The 18,588-nt window shown below is 46.4% G+C and overlaps 1 protein-coding gene across 2 annotated transcripts in view; it reads right to left on the reverse strand.

Annotated features, from left to right (window-relative positions):
* Positions 1–18,330, reverse strand: part of LOC121440573 (proline-rich protein 5-like) — a 90,929-nt gene extending 72,599 nt beyond the window's left edge. The window contains exon 1 of one of the 2 annotated variants that reach the window (XM_041641327.1): positions 18,282–18,330. The gene's annotated coding sequence lies outside the window, so the exon portion shown is untranslated. Of the gene's footprint in view, positions 1–8,122; positions 8,357–18,281 lie in introns of those variants that run through there. The other variant, XM_041641326.1, reaches the window with a different exon arrangement.
* Positions 18,331–18,588: the final 258 nt, after the last annotated feature.

Consider the following 18,588-nt stretch of genomic DNA (forward strand, 5'->3'; position numbering starts at 1 on the left):
TCTCTGCGAGACAAAGATGGGTGACATTGCATTGCATCCAATACCTACTGCTGGCTGTAAAGACAACTCATATATGCAGCCTAGTAACAATAAGAAAATAAAAGGAGAGAATAATTGGTCATGACTAACAAAAAGGATAGGACCCCCTCCTTAAAGGGCAAAATCAGTAATGGTCAAAGCAGGAATGCAGTAAGATTACAAGCAGGACTGTGGCTAAATAAAGCGCACATCTGCCTTTCTATCTGTCTGTCTCTCTCGTATTGTGGACTGCTTTTCAGAGACAGAGTCTCAGCATGTGGTCTAGACTGACCCTGAACTCGTGCCCTTCGGGGCCCTGCCTACAAATTTCTGTGCTACACTGTGCACTACGACACACGCCCTTTCCAGAAAAGCTGAAAAGTTCATGCGTCAACTCTCCCAGTTTGAAACTTGTGTTTTGAGTTTGTAGAAAAATATGCCCAGTTCTCAGCCGCAGCAGCAGCTTAAAGGGGCAGTGTAGAGAAATCTTGTACTGGTTGTTGAGGTAGGCCTGAGAGAAAATGAACACAGGACTGAGTAAAACCAAATACAGCAATACGGCAACCAAACCAACATTGAAACACAACTCCAGAGGTCGGCAGCAGTACAATGCCTGCTCACATCTGCACGGCACATGAGTACCTAAAGCCCTTTCCCTGGATGGGGAGGCTCTGAGAATTTCAACGACATCCCCGAGGCCCACTGCTGCAGCAGCATAGCTCAGTCCTAACATCTGTACCATCCAGAACCTCAGAACTACAGCATCCATCACCTTAAAAAGTGCAGTCATCCCCCATCATCTACAAAAAGTGCATTCCAACACCGCCAGTGAATGCCTCAATCTACAAAGAGTGATGAACTTTATATATTCCATGTTTTTCTTCTACATACACATAATCTATCATCTTAGTTTCTTTTCCTGTTGCTACAATATAGCACCATATGGAAGGAAGGATTTATTCTACAACCCACCATGACGGGAATGTCAAGGCAGCAGGAGGCTGAAGAAGCTGACTACATTGTATCCACAGAGATACAGGGCAGGAAGAGAGAGTGATGTACGCAGGCCACTGCTCAGCTCCCATTTTGTTTCCACAGCTTAGGATCCCAGCCAGGGAATGGTGCCACCCACAGTGGGCAGATCTGCTTACCTCAATTAAGACAATCGAAGTTTTGCCTCACAAATATGCCCAGAGGCACATCTTCCAGGGGATTCTAGATTCTGTCGAGTTCACAACACCAATCCCACACCTAAGATAGTTTAATTATAAAGTGAACAAAGAGATTGACAAAAACAGAGTAATAACATACTCTGTTAAAGATTTGTAGTCAGTGTTCATTATTAGGTAAAATAAGGGTTACTTGAACACTAGCCCTACAACACAGTAACAATGGTTCTGATCCCTTTGACATCTGCTCAGGCACTAACAGGCAGGTAGTGCATACGAGGGGAGCACACTGCACAAAAGCATTATTCACCCAAGCAGCAAATCACAGAACAGCATAGACTTCATGATATATCAGAACAGGATATAATTTAAACATGAATTGTTTCTTTGGGGAATTTCCCATTTAACATTTTCATAGTAGCTGTAGTTAACTGAAACAAAGAACAGTATCAGGAGTAAGGGATAACAGCAGACAGATTCCGGGGCCCATTCCTGGGTTTTGATACATTAACACTGAGGTTTGGTACTGGTTTATGCCAGATGACTCGGTATACACTAGCACTGATAACATAGGGCTAGGCCAACATTCTCAACCAAAGTGACAGTCTCCTATTTCCCTAGGAGACAGTCAGCATGAATGGATTGTTACCACTGTGGGGCTCGGGGCAGAGGACACCATGATTATCTAGTAGACAAAGGCCATCTCACAGCACCACAAGAACTCTGCAGTTCAAAATGTCAGTAGAGCCAAGGAGGAGAAACCTTGCTTCAAACCCTAGTATCTGGGCACAAATACTATGTTCTGAGATGCTACATGACCAATAGCACCCTGGAGTGGGGTAGACCCAGTGGAGCCACAGGTTGTAGTTTCATGGGATTTCCTTGTGACCCTGCTATGTAGCAATTTCTTATGAATTAAAACATCCCACCAAGGAGAGGGGCTCACCAAGACTCAAGAAATAAGCAACTCCCAAGTTTAGGAAGTTACTGAAACTCATTAGATTCACAAGCCCCAGCCACCCCAACAAACTTAGATTACCAAGGAAGACTGCTAAACATCAAAGACAGTCCAGCCTGTCCATCTGCCTAAATGTCATGCAGAGAGAGCCAGAGTTCCCCACGTTGGGCTAGGCTTTTGGCAATGTCACTGCCGTTGAGTCTTCCAGGCTGTCAGTAACCACAAAAAGCTCATTGGTTCAGCTGAGCAATGGTGGCACACACTTTTAATCCTAGCACTTGGGAGGCAGAAGCAGGTGGATCTTTATAAGTTCGAAGCCAGCTTAGTCTACAAGAGCTAGTTCCAGGAGAGGCTCCAAAGCTACAGAGAAACCCTGTCTCAGAGGGGGGAAAAAACACTCACTGGTTCACCAATTTGAACTTTGGAGGCATCATTACTTTGCTCTGTCCCTGGTTCCCTATGTGGGGTGAAGAGACATCTGTGCACATCTTCCCAGGTATAGTACCACACAACAGATTTGTGAGCACTTTGGCCATACTGGATGACACTTTGGAGTAGGTCAGTTTTACAAGATTTGTAGACAGCAAAAGTGAAGTCCAGAACAACTGAGAAGATAGTACACTGTGATCAGAGTCACTCAAGGCAGGGCCTCAGTCAGATTCCCAACCTCAAGTCCCCAGCCCGTGTGGTCTCTCCAGTGCCAGTAAAGGCTAACAGTGGGCACAGGTAACAACTCTGCATTAAAACAGACCTTTGGGAAGAGGTGTGTGTGTGTGTGTGTGTGTGTGTGTGTGTGTGTGTAAAAGGGCATCCTGTGAGGGTTTTTCTGAGGCCTAAAAGACATCTATTATCCTGCTGGTAGGTGAATTTTTAAAAAATAATTTTAAATACCACCCATTAATTTTGTCTGCAGATACCACAAGTAAAATAGTCCAAGGGCTCCAAGGGGAGGAGGAAGACAACTGCCTGATGCTTCGGAGTTCTCCAAACGCCTGCCAAAGTTGACTTGGTCTCCCAGAGACACCAGGAGAGGACGATGAGTCACTTTCAAAGGATTTCTGAAGCATTCAACAGCAAATATGAAAGAGTTTACCCTGAGGAGCTGCGCTGCTGAGGTCAGGAGCAGGTTGTGACAGGGTGGGAAGCCGCTCAGAGCAGGTTAATACAGACACATTTCAGAGCCAGGGGTAGGATTGCGTCCCAGTTCTGCGCAAGGGGAAACAACCTTTGGCTATTGTTGCAGGCTCTGCTTGAATTGACGCATATCCCAACGGTCCAAACAGATGATGGCACCCAACACAGTCCTTTCTTTAATCCCCAAATTTGCAAGCAACCCAGCTCCTTCCACAAAACCAAGAACTCAGCCAGTGTCAAGAGCACCAGCAAGGTTGGAAAAAAAGCTCTGTAAAGTAAGAAGAGAAGTGGGAGGAGGAGGCATTGCTGATGCGCAAGAGAGAACCTGAGTGTACACGTGAGGTTCTTCTCCTGATACCTCAGGACCAAGAAGGGAGCTTGGGAGAACAGAGAAAGGCATGAGGAAATATACAATCCGATGTAACACGTAATCACACGCAGAGTATACGGCACATGTAGTTATGCTGGACAGCAGCAGGGCGTGTGTTTGCCAGGTCCTTCCATAGACCACAGTCAAGAGGAAGAGTCTTCTGGAGAGTTCGCCATTCTCCACTAACCTTCTAGGCTACCTCAGCAAACTGGGTTCTCCAGAGGCTGCTGAAAGTGGCCGAACATGGCCATGAACTTCTGATTTTTATAAAAATGTCATGCATTGTCTGCTACGGAAATGTAAGGCTTGGATAGCGAGATCTACATATGTAGATCTCTCCTCTCTCTCTCTCTCTCTCTCTCTCTCTCTATATATATATATATATATATATATATATACACACACACACACACGTATTTATCTCTACATTTATATACTATATAAAAACGCCTTAAATTCTTGAATATGTTACAGTTAAGAATGCTGCAGGTTTTTTTAGCCAGCTTCTATTTAATAGAGTGTTTAAATTCCTCGTTAATGGTAATTAGAGAGCAAGCAGCATTTCTTTAAATGCTGCTAGACAGAACTTAATCCAATTTGGTAATCACTAACCTCTGGGCGTTTTCCCCCCTCTTTCTCTGTCTCCTAAATGAAACCCAAGCATTGATCTACAAAGGCTATAAACTGGCAAAGCATAAGAAAAGAATATTTAAAGAGCGAATGAGTGACTGTTAGCTCACAGGGCCAAGTCCAATTAAAATGGAAACAGGTCTCACGGGCTCCCTTACATCTACAGACTATAAGCTGGTGCAGAATAACAAAAGGCACTCCCAGGAGGTGGGGGACTTACTTTCCCACTGCTCCCCCTCTGAGAACTGCATCCAGTATGTCATTCACCAAGTCTTCTTATTTGGCTCTGTGACCGAGGACCACTCCTTCCCAAACCAGCATAGCGTTATTCTCTATATTAACTCTATATCCCTTTCCTTCCATGGGCCTATCCCCCTGAGGCCACTGAGTACTACAACCGCCTCTTCCCCCACTGGAGATTTCCTGTGTAGCTGGAACACTGACTTCTGATTTGGAAACTTCCGTGTAAACCACTACAACCAACTTGAGAACTTGGGAATCTGCCAAAATGTGAATTATCTCAAGCTGATCTCTGATGGTTTCTCACTGCTTGTGCGAGCTACGTCCCCACTCCCCTTCTTGACTGCAGTGTGGCTTCTTCCTTTATAAAAGCAAGGCCTTCTGCTTACCAGGGTACCCTGAATCCTGGACAGGGCACATAAATCTTCCTTTCAAATCTCAGAGACAGAGGTATTAATTCTCTCTGCTCTGTAAGGAAATGAGTATTATCTATAAGCACTGCCTCTAAGGTATTTACAGCTTGCATAGAGGCAGGTAGCTCTACAGACCAAGCCCTTCGAAGACGCAGGCATTGTAAGAATTCCCTCACAGAGATGCACATGCTAGCCCTCAAATCAGTCCTATGCTGGCCTGGTTCTGCAACATGGACTAAAGAGAGAAAGTACGCAATTCGGAAAAGGCTTTGAATTTGTTTCACCTGGTACAGGGGCTCTTTCACAGGCACGCACACCCGTATCACTAGGACAGAGGAACTTGAACAGAGCTGAAGGCGCACAAGCTGTTCCTTCTCCCGATGTGTGGATTAAACGTTGAACATGCACTAAGTTAATGAGTAAGCTGAGAATAGAACATCCAGGTAAGTTCTCTCAGTGGAGTTCTCAGGGAGACATTGCAGTAGGGCTCTGGGACCAGACGAAGGACGTTTTCAGTAATTGTGTGCTCTACACCATTCGAAAAAAACAACAACCCAGCACGTGGGCGGGGGAACAGCTCCATTGCCACACAAGCCTGAGGAACCAAATGTGCATTCTCAGAACTCGTGTAAAAAGCCAGACCTGAAGGCTTGCTTGCACCGGGGCAGCTGTGCAGAGGGAGATCCCACGGACTTGCTGGCCAGCCAATTAGCAAAATCAGTGAGAAAGCCTGACTCAAAACACAAAATAGGAATCAATTGAGGAAGACACTGACATTAGCACACACACACACAATGCAATATGCATATACATACCGACATAACACACGACACACACACACTGACACACAAATATAATTAAATGATGATCTAGTGAACATCTGGAAAATCCCACAGAAGGGGAAGACGTCTTGGGTGCCCAAACCTAATCTAGTTTTCACCGTTTTCAGAAGGAGGTTTTGTTTGGGGAAGGAGCTTTTTTTTTTTTTTTGAGACAGGGTTTCTCTGTTTAATTTTTTTTATTTTATTTTTTAAAATTTATTTATTTATTAAAGATTTCTGTCTCTTCCCTGCCACCGCCTCCCATTTCCCTCCTCCTCCCCCAATCAAGTCCCCTTCCCTCGTCAGCCCAAAGAGCAATCAGGGTTTCCTGCCCTGTGGGAACTCCAAGGAACCCCCACCTCCATCCAGGTCTAGTAAGGTGAGCATCCAAACTGCCTAGGTTACTCAAGAACAGGGTTTCTCTGTTTAACAGCCCTGGCTGTCCTGGAACTTTGTAGACCAGGCTGGCCTCGAACTCATAGAGATCCGCCTGCCTCTGCCTCCCGAGTGCTGGGATTAAAGGCATGTGCCACCGTTGCCTGGCAAGAAGCAGGTTTTTCTTAACGTTTCAGCATTAAAGATAACTGCTAAAATTACACACATTGAAATAAATACATAGCCATGCCCCTCCAAGAGCTGAAAGAAATGCGCTTCACCGGCTATACTCAGGTTAGACCCAATGTAAGCAGGCTTATTTCTACTACCGACTTTCTTTTACACATGAATGGGTTCAGATGTTAGAAGGGCATTTAGAAAACTAGAATGACACGTGGGTGTGGAGAAGCCAGAGACAGCTTGGTAGCCTGGTCAGCCATTGCTCGCCTTCTGTGGAAGGCAACATGACACAGAGCCCACTCTCCACGGCCACGCTGGTCCATTCTCAGTAATGCAATGAGAGGACTCCTCTGCCCAGTGCCACCTGGTAGACCACCGTACTCTCTCCAGCTGTAGAAGGAACCTTACTAGGGGCTAATTCTAAAATGTGACTACATTGATTTCCATTTCTATCCTGATTTTCTTGCAGCTTGGTGTTATCAGTCAACAGCGCCTTCTATCTCCAGAGTAATTTAGCAGATCTAACAATGACCTTTTGCAGTATGCGGGGGAAGAAATACTATTACTTCAAACCTTAAGTGGTCAATATCACTAGTAGATGGTCAAAGGCGTAGTCTTGAAGGCTGATAGATGCCATGCTGGAAGAAGGCAGACGGGTTGGGGAAAGGGGCTGACAGGATGATTGTCTGGACTGCTGTTCTCCTTATCATGACTTTCGGAATTTACATGTGTCTCCTGGGGAAGGATTCCAAAACTCCAAGTTTTGGATGCCTGGAGATTTTTTTTTCATGCGGGTCTCAGCAGCAGACTTGTAGCTGAGCCGACGCGCGTAAGCATCTCGTCTTGGGCGCGACGCAGCGCAGTAATTGAAACCTTGCACACCGCAGGATTGCAGTGGCGTCTATAAATACTCTCCACTTTACTGCTGACAAGCAAAACGCGGGCTTCTGGCACCGCGGAGGAAGAGGCGGCGGTGGCATGTGATCCCCGGCAGGGCGAGGGCAGAAATCGGGGAAAACCCTACTGCCCACGAAGGTGGCACCCTAGAATCTATTCATGAAGACACTTCTCAAGCACACCTGGTCCCAGTCACAGTCCAGGGAAGACTGGGAGCGATCCCTGGGAACCAAGTCTTGCTGCGAGGCGCCCGTCCCACAGCGCCCCCTGCGCGCAAAAACGCGCAGTGCGCGCACACACGAGGCGCGTGGAGGAAATCCCAACCCAACGCCCCGCGGGCGCGAAAGACGAAGCGGAAAGGGGACGCCGCGGGCGCCCAACACTAAACCGCAGCGAGCTGTCCAGAGTTTCCCGCCACCAGGGGCCAGATCTCTGGCGGGCTGTCCCCTAGCTACAGTGACCTGCACAGCGCATGCAACCAAGTGGCCACCTTGTGCTTGCAGGCCCCCTCCAGGAAAGAAGGGGACGGGTGGGAGGGTCGGCTTCGCGTCTGTGTCTCCCCCTGAGCACCCGTGGCTCTTTAGATCTGCTCCTCGGGCCGTGGGAGGATGAAGCAGACACACGTACTCTTTTCTGCCTCCTATCTCGCTAATGGGTCTCCCCCGATCAGCATCTCCCCAGAGTCATTCACAGGGCTTCCTCGCTCACACTAAGCCAAGGGTGGCCTGCCCCTTCCTTATCCACTTCTTGGTGGTCTACCTCGCCACCCTCTGCATCCTGTGCGGAGGTTCCTTAATCACGCGGAGCCTCCTCTGGCCCCCGTTCCCACCCCCAGGTCACGCTCGCCGAGTTGTTTTCCAAGCCTGTGAATTTGCAGAACGGATGACTCCAGGCCCTCCAGGGACTTCCCCACTCACCCCCTTGGGGTCCCTGGCGTGAGTCACCCGAGTCGAGGCGCGCACCGCCGCCGCTCGCCTCCGTTTCAGACACTGCGCGCGCAGGAAAAAGTTTCCGGCGTTCCAGGGAAAGTTTTCTCGCTGGAGAGAAACAAGCGATCTGGATGGTTTTCGCCTAGGTCTCCCCTCCTGGGTCCTCTCCCAGTTCTGCCCTCCGCCTGGTGGCGTACAGCCTGGGTTCCTCTCCGGAGTAGTTCCCGGAGTGACTGGTGACTGTTTCCCTCCTCTCTCTCAACTTACGGCCGCCTCCTCTCCTCCCCCACCTCCTCCCACTTTTCCTGTCCGGTGCACATCGCTCTAGTTTCTCTCCAACGCCCCCGCCTCGCTTCACCCCGTCCCACGACTCCTCTCCAGCAACAAGGGGAAGCGGGGGACCCTGCGCTGAAATTCACCTCAACAATTTCAGGAAATCCAAACTCGTGGTCTTAAAAAAGCAGGAGAGGATGCTGCAAGTCAAGGAACTCCGAGATACCTTTCGCTCGCCCAAGAGATTGACCTCCAACTGCTAACCTCGCGAAAAGAAACTGCTCAGGAGCCCAGAGGTGTTTGTGCAACCAGATAAAAAGGAGCGGAGGTCTGCAGAACATTCCTGAGACAGAGAGGGTTTTGTTGTTGCTTTGGAGCACGCACGCGCGACTCTGTTTTAAGGAAAGTTTCTCAAACAGATTCCACACTTGTTTGCGTCTCTTCCTTAGCATTGCAAAACGACTTTAAAGATCTGGGATTATCTTTCCAGGCGAAGGTTTCGCGAACACAACAGGTCTTCAGAATTGAAACCACAGAAAACCAACGAATGTAAAAATTTGAAAACACTAAAATTATTTTTATTTATTTTTTTGTTGTTGTTGCTGTTCTTTGGAAGGTGCTAAGAATTTGAGCTGATTGTGGAGCATTCCTGATCCTAGCAAGGTGTTACTCAACCTATGGGTCATGACCCCCCTGGAGGTCGCATATCAGATACCCTACATATCAGATATTTACATTATGATTCATTGCAGTTATGAAGTAGTAACGAATATAATTTTATGGTTGGGGGGTCACCACAGCATGAGGAACTCTATTAAAGGGTCGCAGCGTCAGGGTGGTTGAGAATCACTGCAGCACGTTGGAGGTAGAGGTAGGAAGACCAAGAGTTTAGGAAGGACATAGTGCTCTACACAGTGAGTTCTATTCCACCCTGGGTTATATAAACCCTAGTCTCAAAAAAGAAAATTCTTTTATGCAGCTGTTTGTAGGACTCCTTGTTAGCATAAGTGACTCTGTGGTTGAGCGGGAACTACTTTTAAAAGCGCTGTCCAACCTCCTATTAACATGTAAACTTTAAAACCACAGTGACATTTGATGAAGGAAAAGATGTATGTTCCCTTTTTTGGTTAAAACTAAGTATGAGTTTGCTTTGGTCCCTGTAACCCCATGAAGCCTTTGTGTTAAACTGTGTGTGTAGAGGAGTCTATGAACCCCAGGGATAGTAGAGAAATCTAAAGGATTCTGAAAAGAACCCCCAAGATGGACAGAAGGCCCTTAAGTCTCACTCTAAGAATCTCCTCCATATCGGGGAAGGTGCGCAGCACAGTGCAGGAGGCAGATAGCCTGGGGAATAGGCAGTGATCAAGAAGCAAAAGCTGGCCTGGCCAACAGGGTGGCAGAGGTCTTTAAGTCCGGTGAATCTCTGCAAGTTCAGCCTGGTCTGCATTCTGGGCTACATGGAGAGACCCAGTCTCAAAGCAAAACAAAAAAGTAGGAGAAACGGGAAGAAAGGCCAGGAGGAGGAAAAGGAGAAAGCCCAAAAGCCTGCAGCTTCAAGGCCTGGATGTACACCATCACCTTCATCCTCGCCTCAGAATAGCATCCCATTGGACCTCAGTTTACTCCTTTGAAATGGGAATAAATAATAACTATCTCAGGTTCACTGATAAGGATGTAAGGAATACACACTGAGGACTTCCGGAGAATCTCTACAGGAACTCAGAGGACAGAAAGCTGTTGTTACTGTTATCCCTACCGTGGGGAAAGGATAGCCTTGAGACTGGCATTTCCCTCTCCAGGGCTCCTCCCCTACAGCTCTTTGTTCAGGGAGACCTACTTTATTTCTATCTGCTTGTAAACAGAGCCCGGGGAAGCAGTAGCCAGAGAACCTGAAGTTCCAGGTCAGCCTCGGCTGTATAAGGAAAGTCTGTCTCAATACAAATAAAATTGCAAACCATTCCTTTTCCCCAACATCCTTCACTCCACCCCTTTTCCCCTTTAGCATCCATTACCTTGCAATATACTATGTACCACATAAGTTAATTTTCCTTCCCTCCTATCTACATAGACAACTATCTAAAAATCATTCCTTCTGTTCTCTGATGGTTATTGTCCAAATTCCCAGACCAGTGCCAGGCACACAGTATGCCCATGGTATACTGTAGGAATAGAACGATGAATAAATTCATCCCATGCTGCCTCTGTCTCCGTCTCTGCTGAGCAGAGCCTTGCGCAATAGAGTGTGTGTGTGTGGGGGGGGACTAATTACTAGACCTGTCCAAGGATGAGAGGAGACACTCTTCCCTGTGGAAAAGCATCTTCCTGGGAAGGAAAAGGGGAGGGTCTGAGAAAAAATATCCAAAGATTGAGAGCAAGTTTTCACGAGGTTTTAACCTGAAGTTTTGCTAATTTAAGTTTGCTTGCTTGCTTACTTGTTTGCTGAGGTAGCACTCTCAAAGTCCAGGCTGGTGTTCAACTCCCTTAACCTAGGATGACTTTGAACTCCAGGTTCCCCTTCCTCCACCTTCTGAATGATGGGATTATCCACATCACACCCAATTAGTGCCACCAATTTTGTAAACAGAATCTTCTTAAAAGGAGAAGCCAGTATTCTGATGTAAATCAGGACTTCTCTAATGCCATTCTCTCATGCTTGTCACTTTGCAAATATATAAATATATATGTGTATATATGCACACATGTATATACATGTATGTATGTGTATGTATGTGTAATGTGTATGTATATGCATATGTATTGTATGTATATGTATGTGTAGTGAGCACTGCCTTTTCTAACTAAGAAACAGAGTCTTGCTGGGAGCATTCAACACAGATCAAGCCATTTAAGCACTCATTTGGTGGGGGGTGCTATCTCATTCTTTAGTAAGCAAACCCCCTTGTAGAGTTTGCATGTCAGTCTCTGAAGTGGAACTTGGCCCAAACCAGGCTTCAGATGAAAGGGTAACTCCTAGGCAGCCCTTTTAGGACTAACAGTGGGAACCTGACTTAAGTTCAACCAAGCCATAGATTTGTCCTTTGACACAATCTGTCCCAAAAAGTATTGGGTAAATCATATTCCATTTTCAGAACTAGAAATAGAGAGAGAAAGGAAGAAGAGAAAGCTAAAAGGTCAGGCTTCTAGATTATAGACGCTGCAGACTGTCTGCAGATAGACTAGTTAGACGCTTCTTATTGGAACTTCATGCTGTTCCATTTTCTTCAATCAGAAGACTTCATATTAGGGCTGGAGAGATGGCTCAGAGGTTAAGAGCATTGCCTGCTCTTCCAAAGGTCCTGAGTTCAATTCCCGGCAACTACATGGTGGCTCACAACCATCTGGAATGAGGTCTGGTGCCCTCTTCTGGCCTGCAGACATCACACAGAGAGAATATTGTATACATAATAAATAAATAAATATTAAAAAAAAAAGAAAACTTCATATTAAAAACAGATTCTCAGCCTGCCATGAAGGACCTAGGAGCAGCGGTGTTAGCCTTACTGTAGGCCTGCAGGACCACATGACCAACTTTGCAATACTTTCCTCCCTGTTTCTAGTTTGTCACAATCACAGCCACTCCCTGCTTCTCTGGCTCCTGGCCTAGGCCACTCTCACTGTACCTTGAGAGGGATGCCTGGGCTAGGAGGGGCCAGAGTTCTGAGCAAGCCGATCATGCAATCGAGTGTCATGGGCTTCAAACATTTTACCCCTAGCAAGAGAGAGAACCCATTGTTTTCAAAGCTTTACACATAGTGACATCATTTGAGTACTACTAAGGTAAAGGCAGCCACAGAGGAGACACACAGACAAGTGAGCACAGAAGGCAGGAAGAAGCAAAGGCCTTTAGGGGGGAGGCCCCTAGGAACACAAACTACCTTCCGCTCCAAAGGTCTGCTGTTCTGCTTTTTCTTTGTTCTTACGGCAATCCTGCCCACCCAACCTTTTTCCTCATTGCCACCCAAGAAGAGCCCCAGTCAGACCACAGTCAGATGAGCAGTCAACACCATCCTCAAGCAGGAAAGAATAACACAGGGCTTCTGTGAAGTCAATACAGGTGTTTCGTTACCTGCTTCCAACTCTGAATCACAACAGGAACCCACTAGAGTCAACAGTACTAAACTAGGCAGAGCCTTACAGGCTTGGTAGCCAACAGGGGTGACGCACTGTCTCCAGTTTAGGCCATAGGGGTCTGCTCTCTAGCTTAGAGCACCTTCCATACCTCAGTGAGGAAAGGCACCACCTCCCTCCAGACCTTGTCTTGTCTCCTGTGTGCATGTCTGTGTGTGTGCACTTGGGGAAGGAGACATGCACATGCGTGTACAGGGTGGAGGCTAGAGACTGAAGAGGGCTGGATTCTTTAGTTGCTCCCACGCTATTTTTTGAGGTGGGTCTCTCAATGATGCTGAGCCTCATCCCTTCTGCTGGGGTGGCTGGATGGTGAGCTTGAGGGATGGGTCCTCCTATCTCTGCTGCCACAGCACTCAGAGTACAGGCGTAGAATGCCCAAATCCAGCTTTGTTCAAGTACTTCTGATTCCCCAAACAAGGGTTTTATGCTAATCTCCCCAGCCTCCCTCCTCTTACGTGCAGGGGGGAGAGGGCAGGAGGGGAGACCTCAAAACTCCTAGATCTTTTGGCTCAGAGGTTATGGTAGAGGTACGGCGCATAGGTAGGTCTCTCAGTCATGTGTACATTCAGGACTCAAAGCTCCAGTCATAAAATAAGTTAACGTGGTTATTCACGATAGGTGCCACCCTGAATAGAGAACTCGCATAAGCACCGAGAAATCCTCAGCATTCACCAGCCATAAAAACAGGACCATATAAGAAACGAGTTCTGCATCTGACCCAATTGCAAGGTATAAAATCAGCGACCTTTGGTACACAGGGAAGGTTTATCACACACACACACACACTCCCTCCAGCCAGCATCCACCAGAAAGAGTCAGAACCTTGACGTTTGCTGGGGGTGGGGTAGAATTAAGATGAAACAAACAAACAGTGAAAATTCCCTTCCACCTTTTTCTAGTCAGCAGCAGAGCATTTTAAATACATTGATCCTTGACTTTTTTTCTTCTTCTTTGGGTATTGAGGAGTGTCCACATTCCCATTTAAGACAGCTGGTGATTAATTCATACTTTGAAAATGATGAGAACGCTTGAAAAAGTAGGTATTGCAGATGGAAAGCAAGGTAGAGATCCTACACGAATAGTCCCTTGGAAAAAAATTTCAGTTATTCCTTTGCACAATCCCAACTCCACTGGTGGGCCAAAACATTGTGCAGTTGTTGATTTGTGTTAAGTACTAGAGGTGCAAGAATGAACAAAAAGGTGTGGTTCCTACCTTCAAGGAGCAAGAGACAAACACATAGGACAGGGATCACTTTTTCTACTAGGGAACGTTCTTTCTGCTGTGATAGAAACCTGGCAGAAACAACCTGAGGGAGAAAGGATTTATTTCAGCTCACAGTTTCAGGGATGTCGTCCAACATAGCAGAAAAGGCATGGTGGCCGTAGTAGCAGAGGAATGTGGCAGAGGCTGCTCGCACATCGGTAGATCAGGAGGTAAATAGCTTCGCTACAAACAGGCTGGACTATGACCCTCAGAGGCTCACCTTCAGGAAGCCACTTTCACAGCCATGTTTCTTTCCTCGGAGGTTCTGCAGCCTCCCAAATGTACAAATATGAAGTTGTGGGAGACACTGCACATTTAACCCACAACAGGTTTCAAGACTGGTGAATTTTGTGAAAAGGAGAGATCAGAACACTAGTGACCAGGCAAGAGAGAAGGGCTCTATGAACAGTCCTCGGGAATGATCTCTCCGAGGAGGTAATTATGGAGTGAGACCAACACAATGAGAAGCACTCCCAGCAACACAGGAAGCCTGAGTCAGGAATAAACTTGGGAAGCTGAAGGGCAGGGAAGAGCAGCCACCTGTGCGAAAGATAACAAACAAATAAAAAAAGGGGAAGAATGAATTCTGGAACAAAATCAAGGTCACATCAGAGACCTGGTCCTATCACCACCGGATGGACTGACATCCAGTCACCACTGGAAGTTATGGAAGGGTTTTATGATCAGTTTGTACCTTGAGTGTCCCACAAAGGACATTGGTAAAATCTGGTTCCTAGTGTGGTGCTATTAAGAGAATGGGTCAAGCAGAAAGTGATGGATCGCTGAGAATGTGCCCCTGAAGGGGGAGGGAGGGCCGACCCCAGCCCCTTCTTTCTCAGCTCACACAGTAAGGCCAACCAATAAAACCAGGGCCCATATCTAACCTGTCATCCTAGACTGAGTGTCTTGGGTGTGTGCTAGTGACACAAAGATGACAGACTCAGGTCGAGTGCCATAAGAGGCTACTTATGCCCATGAGTTATCTGACAACATTTTCCCCAGGGAGACACAACACACGTGCGTGCTCACCCCAGAGTTCTCACAACAGACCAAAGGACAGATACCATCCAAGTCCACTTCGGCTAAACAATGAATTTTACTGGGGTTACTTACAAGAGCGTGGGTGAGCAGAAACAATTCAAAGACAGGTGCATCACCAAAGTCCTTTCTCCCCCCCCCCCCCCCCCAGCTCACAAAGCTGGGAACCTGGAGCATACTGCATACCCGCCCCAACTCAATAGCTTGAAAAGTGTCCTTTCTAAGTGACTCTGATACAAACCTCTTTCCAGGAAGCTCGGTTAGTTTCTGCTTTTGCCAGGCCCTGGTCTGGTCTCATAGTCTTTTTTTTTTTTTTTTTTTTTTTTGCAGTTTAGCTGTGCTCTCCTGAGAAGGACTCTGAGCTACATATGTAAAGCTAAACATTCATTTACATAAATTCAAAATTATGAATCTTATTTTTCTATTAGGAAGAAGGTCTATGTAGCCCTGGCTGTCCTAGAACTTGCTATATAGATATAGACCAGGCCAAACTCAAGCTTTCAAAAATCCCCCTGCTGAGCCTCCTGAGTGCTAGGAATAAAGGTATGTGCCACCCCTTTGGGCAATTTTTTTTAAAGGAAGCTCTCACTGGGCTGGAAATATGGCTCAACGGTTGAGGGTGCCTACTGCTCTTCTACAGGACTCGAGTTTAGTTCCCAGAAGATCTCAACAGAAGACAGGATGAGCAGATCAGCAGTGGACCCTTTAGGACTTGGCAGTGATAAACCAAGGAAGAAAGAGATGGTGATGCTCAGGGATTGAGCCCTGATGATTGTGCTACTATAGCTTTAGGGATGCAGGACTGTCTGGTGTGCTTGATGGATGAGGGAAGGCAAGTGCTCATAGATAATGCTTTGTTTTTCAGTGGAAATGCTGGGCTATAATAGAGGTCAACACACACCTACCCATTAAGGCTGGGCCATTGGGGGGCATTCCAAATAAATACTAACGTTCATCCAGAAAGGAGATTCCCATCTCCCTCCATCATCACAGAAGGCACTTAAAGGTACCTATGCCAAGAACCACCACGCTTCTGACTGTGACATGGAGCAGTGGATGGTTCCATGAGTTATGTCAAGTGGCTGGAAATGGCGGGTGGACACTAACACAGGAAAGACGAGCTGTGACAACCAGACTGCCTTTTAAGGATGCAAACTAACGGTGCTTGCTGAGGACCCAGGTTTGGTTCCCACCACCCACATGGTGACTCACAACCATCAGTAACTCCAGGGTCACATGATCGACACTCCCTTCTGACCTCCGCAGACACCAGGCACAAATATTGTGCTGTAGTGATATTTCATTTGTATTTTAATAAATAAAGTGTGCCTGAAGTTCAGAGAATAAAACAGCCGCACTTCTCAGCCTTACAGACCAGGCAGTGGTGACACACACCTTTAATCCCAGTAGCCACACTAGTTTGCCATAGAAACTGGGTGGTAGTGGTGCACACTTTTAATCCCAGCCCTAGAGAGGAATATAAGATGGGAGGAGACAGCTCTCAGTCAATCTTGTTCTTCGGATTTCTGGAGGCAGGATTGCCATTTCAGACTGAGGTAGAGGTAAGAGCCAGTGACTGGCTGCTTTGCTTTTCTGACCTTCAGGTTGAACCCCAATTTCTGTCTCTGTGTTTTTATTAATCATGCTACATTGTGCACATACATATGTGCAGGCAAAATTGTCATACACGCAAAATAAAAGAAGCAAGTCTTACAATAATGATAACAACAACAAATTAATGCAAGTTAGGGAATGGGAAGATCGCCCAGTGGCTTAAAATGCTCGTCCCTGTCTCAACCCTTATAATCTACGTAAAAGATGGGGCGCAGCACAAGCGTCTGTCATGGGGGTGTTTCTATACAGGTAGAAGGTAATGACAGGAGAATCCCCGCTCTCAGACCAATTAGCCTGTCTCAAATTCAGCACTAAACAAGAAATCGCAGTCTTAAACAAGGTAGAAGGTGGAACTAACATCCAGGGCTGTCCTCTGACCTCCACACGTGTGCCATGGCATGTTTGTACCTTCATTCATGCACACAAACAATGTGCACACATGAATACCACATATAACATTCATATACATAGCAATTTCTTTAAATTTTAGTCACAAAAATTAAAACTAAGGTTCTGTTTTGGGGGCTAATGAGATGGCTCAGTGGTTTAAGGCTTTTGCCTCCTTGCCTGATGATCTGAGTTTTATCCCTGGGACAACACCTGAAAATTATCCTCTGACCTCTCCATGTACACACAGAGAGACAGACAAACAGAAGCAGAAAGAGACAGAGAGATAGACAGAGAGAGAGACAGAGAGAGAGAGAGAGAGAAAGAGAGAGAGAGAGATACACAGAGAGATTAAATACAATAAAAAAATGAAAGTGTCAAGTATGGTGGTAGTCCATGCTCTTAACTGCAGGGCATGGTGACAGCCATAGCAGGGCTTTAAGTTCCAGGCCAGCCTGTACCATACAGTGAGACCTTGTAACAAACAAACAAACAAAAACATCAGTATGAAAAACAGAAACTATAATCCACACATAGTTAGGATGCTTGAGCTCTTCTGGGTTGATTTCCTCACCCCACCCTCATCCCCGCGCCCAGCAGAAGCTGTTCCTCTCTGGCACGTGTTCCTTGTCTCCTAGAGACTCTTGCAGCCTCTTGATTGCCCTCTGATCAGCACAAGCAATAAGGCCAAATAAGAATCTCTTGATCCCCTAAACGACATCATCAAATTATCCTTTCTCTCTCTCCCCCTTTTCTGATCCATTCCCCAGCCCAGTCTGTTGTCAAGAGCCTCTTCCCTGTTCTCTCAGTCCAAAGGTTCCTCACCAGCAGAATCCTGTAAATCTCAGTGCCTTACCAACCTTTAAGTCCAGACTTAGAAGATCAATATTTTAATCTCAAGATGCTTTCAATCATTTAAAAAAGTGATTCTGTGCCCTAAATATGGTATCTGTCCTTACTTCCTACATTCAAAATTAAAAGTTAAAACTAATACAGGAAGTTTAAAATAATACAATTACTGCATATTTTATGAAAGATAAGATTGTTCAGAATGACACATTGGGAAAGAAGAGGCTGTTGCATCTCTGAGACTTTTCTATCCAGCCTCGTGGAGGACTGCTGGATTCTGCTAGCTCAGCATTCAGCCTTTCACACTGGCACAGGCACACTGCCCCCAGAACAGCAGTGGACTTAAGAAAGAATTGGAGTGAAGAAGGTAGATGACCCTTTGGATCTCTGTGAGAGTCATGTTACTCTCATGGATCTCTGCCTGGGTCCTGGGCATGGATGACCCTGGTCTTGGAGCACATGGAGAATGACTGTCCTGGTTGGAATCCTGGTTCTTCCTTGGTTCCCTACAAATAGTCCAAATGCTGTTGTTGCCCTCCAGTGTTCCCCAAACTGCAGACCTGGAAATGAAAGTGCTTGTCTTCCTGTTCTCACCTCCTGAAGACCACAGCCTTCCCCTCAGAATGGGCACAGTATCGTCAGGCTATTCCAGTCACAGCCTGTCTTCCTGTGGCCATTGTTGACTCCAGACGTAGCCCATCTTTCTTTAAAAAAAAAAAAAGATTTATTTATTTATTATGTATACAACATTCTGCCTCCATGAATGCCCCCATGCCAGAGGAGGGCACCAGATCTCATTACAGATGGTTGTGAGCCGCCATGTGGTTGCTGGGAATTGAACTTAAGACCTCTGGAAGAGCAGCCAATGCTCTTAACCACTAAGCCATCATCTCTCCAGCCC

Source organism: Microtus oregoni, unplaced genomic scaffold, assembly GCF_018167655.1.
Source record: "Microtus oregoni isolate MIOR12 unplaced genomic scaffold, Mior012 000068F_ref0000429, whole genome shotgun sequence".
Taxonomy (NCBI): Eukaryota; Metazoa; Chordata; class Mammalia; order Rodentia; family Cricetidae; genus Microtus; species Microtus oregoni.